The sequence below is a fragment of the Aphelocoma coerulescens genome, chromosome 24 (assembly GCF_041296385.1).
Source record: "Aphelocoma coerulescens isolate FSJ_1873_10779 chromosome 24, UR_Acoe_1.0, whole genome shotgun sequence".
Taxonomy (NCBI): domain Eukaryota; kingdom Metazoa; phylum Chordata; class Aves; order Passeriformes; family Corvidae; genus Aphelocoma; species Aphelocoma coerulescens.
This window is the reverse complement of record NC_091037.1, coordinates 7,037,870-7,043,091: the sequence shown is the minus strand read 5'-3', so window position 1 is coordinate 7,043,091 and position 5,222 is coordinate 7,037,870.

Genomic DNA, 5,222 nt, shown 5'->3' with positions numbered 1-5,222 from the left:
TTCCAAAGCATTACAAAAGATTGGGAGAGAGATAAAACTCACAGGGTGTCCTGTTACCTTGCATTCCAAAGAGTAAATAAAAGGCTGATTCAGTGGGAGGAGAGGAAAACGTCATCCAGCAGCGCTGTGCTTTCCAGCTGAACAGGCAGCCCCCAGCGCAAAGGCTGGTACCGCTGGGGATGGGCACAGTCACCTTGGGCTGATCCAGCCTCCCCATCTGCAATGCAAGGGAATAATTACTGACTGTGGAGAATGGGAGCTGTAAAAGTGTAGTGAGTTGCCCTCAACTGGCCACACGCTGCTTTGGGGCAGAACAGAGAGGCGGCACTCCTCTTCCCAAAGCTGTGTCATTTGGATGGGAACTTCTCCTTTGATCTCAAATGCGTCTCTCGGGAGCTCGGGAATGAGAGCCCTGCTCCCAAAACATGATTTTGGCAGAGATCAAAAGTAGCTTTGCCCTCCTGAGATAATTAAAGCTGGCCAGAACCGAGGGCTCTAGTTCCCTGCTCCGTCCCAGGGATGACATGGGCATGAGAGCAGGCAAAGGATGTGACAGTGCACAACAAGCACCTCAGCCCTCCAGCACACCCCAGACAGCTCCAAGACTCGCTTCCAAAATCCAGGGCGGTCATTTCCCGTGCCTCTGCTTCTGATGCCAGCCACCTGGCAGTCAGGGGGCTCCCAAAGGGATAAATACGAAACACTAGGATGTAAGCTTGATGCCAGGACTATAACGACAGCTAGGTCTCCTTGAGCTCTTCAATGGCTCCTGAAAGCAGAGAACCTCTTTTGTGAGCTCTGAATCAGCAGCAGCTGTAGTGTTTGCCAGCCGAATGGTAAATGCAAGAGTGGACGGGCCTGACCACCTGGTTTCTGGCACCGCGTTTTGAAACCACTGGGCACGCCCAAGGCTCCAAGTCAGGTAAAGTCTGTCTTCTAACGAGCTGCGAATGTGTAAACTGAGGCCTTGACATAGCTTAGGGCAGAGAGATGCAGACAATGCACTGGAATTCCCCATTTCCTTTTGGTTTATTACAAACGGGGAGAGCTGCCCCAGCTCCCCTGCCTCGCCTCCTTATTTTCCACAAGTTCAGACTTTGTGTCGGTGTTTACAACCAAAGACAAGCATGCAGCTTGGACTTTTCAATAATTCCCCTTGTTCCCCTCACTTTGTTGGTGCACAGGACCAGGAATGTGGTACATAGGGAGGGTTTTTGCTGTCTCATGGTCCAGCTCCTGCTGTCTTTCAGACAACGAACTGCCTGATGTTCCAGCTGTCCCAGGGTATGGTGACACTGCACATGCTGTTGATGTGCCCACCTAAAGCAGGAAAACAGGGTGTGAACTCCCCCCCATACATCAGTCTGGCAGAGGTGAGAATCAATCCGTGCTCTCCTGGATGGTGCTAGAACTCCCTGCTGGCTGATCATGCTCGCAGACCTGCTCTAGTCCATCTTCCACCCTGACAGCAGCAACTCTGGGTATAGTATTTGTCTGGAAACTTCCCTCCTCTCACAACAATCTATTCTAGCATTAAGGTGTCTCTTGAGTTTTCATAACATCCAAACTACATCCTTCTCACTGCATGAAAAATTGGTGAACTGAGCAATTCTCTGAAGTTCAAGTATTTGTTGCTGACTCCCAAGGCCTGAAGGACAGCCCTCGAATTCCTTCCACCAGATGGCAGGGAGATGTTGGGAAACCTGCCTCACCTTGCAATCCATCTCAACTCCTGAGAGAAGAGAGCACTTCCCTTAGGGAATCTATGAACTGGGACCACTGTTCCCACCCATTTGCTGTTCTCTATGCAGGAAAACATAAGCAGGGATTAAATCCAGTCCTAATGCAAACTATGTAATTCTTGACAAAACTGTTAAAATCCAGGTGCATGGACACAGACAGTGTTCCCACTGGAACGACTGCCTGGGCTTGCTAACGGAGCAGAAGACTGTGCCCGTTCACCCTCCCCACATCTCTTTGACTCACCTCCACAACACAAGTTGAAAAATAAAAATACAATAAATCCTATCAACCAGCCTAACTCAGCTTTGTAATTATAATTACAAAGGACTCATCCCTCTGACTGGGGTTCTCCTGGTCACAACTGTCTGAAAACAAAGACTAAATTTTCCTGTTGCCCTTCAAGGGAATAGGATGCTAATTTTCTGCCAAGGAAGTACTTAGGGCTTTTTGGGAAATACTCAGCTTTGCACATTAACACCTTCCCTCCTCCCAGGTGTCCTAGCACAGATTGGAACAGCCCAGCTAATGTTAGGATTTTCGGTAAAGTACAGAGGCTGCATGTGACATTGCAGTGATAAAAGTGACAGGACAGATAGCAGCCTTTGCACCAGAGCACCAGCTTTAAAACCCTTTCACAGCCATTCAGGGGCCATCCTAAGCTGGAAGTAACTCTCAGTACTGGAATACTAACAGAAGAAAAAGCTCAGCTTACCAAGTTCCTGATTGTCATTAGGGTACTCAGGACATCCCAGCCGTGAAGCAGAACTTACTTCCTTACACAAAGCAGTGCAAAGGGAGGTCAGTAATTCATAAAGCTGCAGTGACTCGAGAGTTGTGACTGTCCATACCCATAATTTCACAGTATAACTGAGTACACAAGAACAATTCTCACCACAGGCTGACTTACAAGCACTTTGCTTAAACAGTTTAAAAGTCCTCAGTGCAAATTCCTTTTTTTTTTTTTTGAGTCATCAAGCATATTTTTCTATATATAAAAGCATATTTCTGTTTGCATGTCTTGTAAATACCAAGCAGCCATTGCTTCCCCAAGCACAAACTGAAAAATTTTACCTTGTTGCCATAAATTGCTTCAGAATGACAAATAATAATGTTAAAGCCACTTACCAAGTTCCAAACAATGCCAGCAGCTTTGCAGGTCCCTGTTAACTCTTCAAGCAGCAGGGAGAAAACCGTGACCTCCAGCAGGTTTGCTCTTCTATTTTCCAGCCTGTGATGGCCTTGCTGTGGGTCAGCACAGCCACCTATTGATGCTCCTCTGGGATTTGGTTGGCACCTTCTCTAAGTGTCATTATGAAACCACCTGGTCCTGGAGCTCTGAAGGACCAGCACATTTCTGCTTCAAGGATCTTGGTGACTTATTTTGCTCCAGGTGTTGCAAACTGGAGGAGAGTGAGAAAAAGTAATGTTAGGAGATATGGGTTGTCTTGGTTTGAAAGACAGGTGTTTGCCAAGGAAGGCAGGAGTCTCCCTTGAAATAAAAAAAAAAAAACAATTGCCACCCCCTTCCCTCCAAGTTATTATAATTTTGAAATCAAGGGGCTTTCAGGCAAAGATGTGAGGAACAGGAATAACAGTTCTTTACTAATATATATCTCTATGTGTATAACCAGTCAAACAAACAGCAATAGCTATGGCAGTAACAGCAAACAATCACAAACCCAGTCCCGGCCTTCTCGGCTGTCGGGCCCTTTCCCCTCGGGTGCAGTTCCGCTCGCAGCCGGCAGGGGCGCTGGCGGCTCCCGGTGAGCAGGGCAGGTGCGATGGTTCCCCCGCGGCTGCAGGGGGCGCTCCGGAGCGAGCTCGGGGAGCAGCGGCACCGGTGCCCTGGGATCCCGGGAAGGGATGGAACAAAGGCTTCACAAACCCCCTGGGCAGCCGATCCCGGTGTCCGGCCGGACCCTCGGGAACAGCAGGCTGGAACAGCAGGGATGAGCACAAATCCCAGGTGGCAGACGAGCTGTATCGAACTCCGGAGCTGCGGTGGGAACCCCTGGAGGTCTGGGCAGGCAGGGAGAGCCGGGCTACAGAGCAGCGAAGGCTCGAAGCAACCACAGGGGCGGGGTGGCTGCAGCCTGGCTGCCAGTGGGGCAGGGAAAGGTGGGCTTGGGATCCTGGGGTTTCTCCAGTAGAAGGAAGGCAGACAAAAAACCAGAAGTCTCCAGTGCTGACGAATTCATTCCAGCCTCTCTCTCTGTCCAAAGGCCAGGAACTCACAGCCCACAAGCCGCAGGTGAAAGAGAGTAGCCAGATGCACCCCTCCCTCTGTGGCCAGGTCTTTTGTTTTTCTTAAGCACCCAGTAATTTGTCCCTCTGGCAACATATGGGGGAAATTCTTTAAGAGAAAAAGAAAACAGAAGGAGAACTCCTAAAACCCCAACAGGGTGCAAGGCTCACCAGATTGGTTTGGTGAACACTTCCAGACATAAAGAAACAAATTGGTTCTTAAAATACTGACCTCTGACTGAGTTTCAGTTTTCAGGCCTCAATGCAGGATGCCGTGTACAAGATTAATCCAGGCCCAAATCCACATTGAATGGGTCACTTGACATAACCTGCATCATCCCTAAATTAAATCATTAACAGCCCAAATCTGCACTACTCATGCAGAATTCCTTTATTAGTCCACAAGACAAATGGCTCTATCCAGAGGGTGACTCACTCTACAGGAACAGGAGGGAGGTCAAATGAATTGCCCTCTGGAGGGATCAGCAGCTGCAAATGCAGGCCTGGGGTGTGAAATTCAGATTTATCTATTGAGAACTTCAAAGCACAAGTTAAGAAAGATGATTCCAGCCTACCACCTCTGGATCTACACACATGTGGTTTATCCACATAACTAGGATGCAATAAATCTCAGGTTGAGATGAGTCAGTTGCAAAGGGGGTAACTAGAGAATTAAACCATTTTTCTATCGGAGCCAGTTTCCAGCATGGACCCAGCAGCACATTTCCCTTCCCCACAGCTCTGCAACAAAGTGCTGTTTAGTGTTCAGGCTGTGGGACAAAGTCTAAATTCCAGACTGCCATCCTACACGATGAACAGCACCCAGCCAGAAGGGTCCTGAGCTCAGGCACCACGTAACCAACTTGGGGCAGGCACAAGAATCGGGTCTGTTGTGACGTGGTTCAGGTTTGCCATATGAACAAGTAACGGGGTTTTTGCATTTAGTAAAAACAATGCCAGTGTTTTCAAAGTATTTGGAAAATGAAGATCAACTGTTAAAACACATCCAGTTAATGATTCTTTTGAAAGGAACACTTGAGGCAACCTCAAGGTGAGTTCACTGGATTATGAGCACATCCTACTGAGGTATATAAATACAGATTTTCCCCATGATTTAAATAAAGCAGTTTTTAAAATAAAGGTTAGAAAGGTTTTAAATGACCTGTGGTTGTTTGTGTAGCATGCTCAGTTTTTGTAAGCAAGTTTTACACCATGTTCTCCTGGTGGAAATAAAC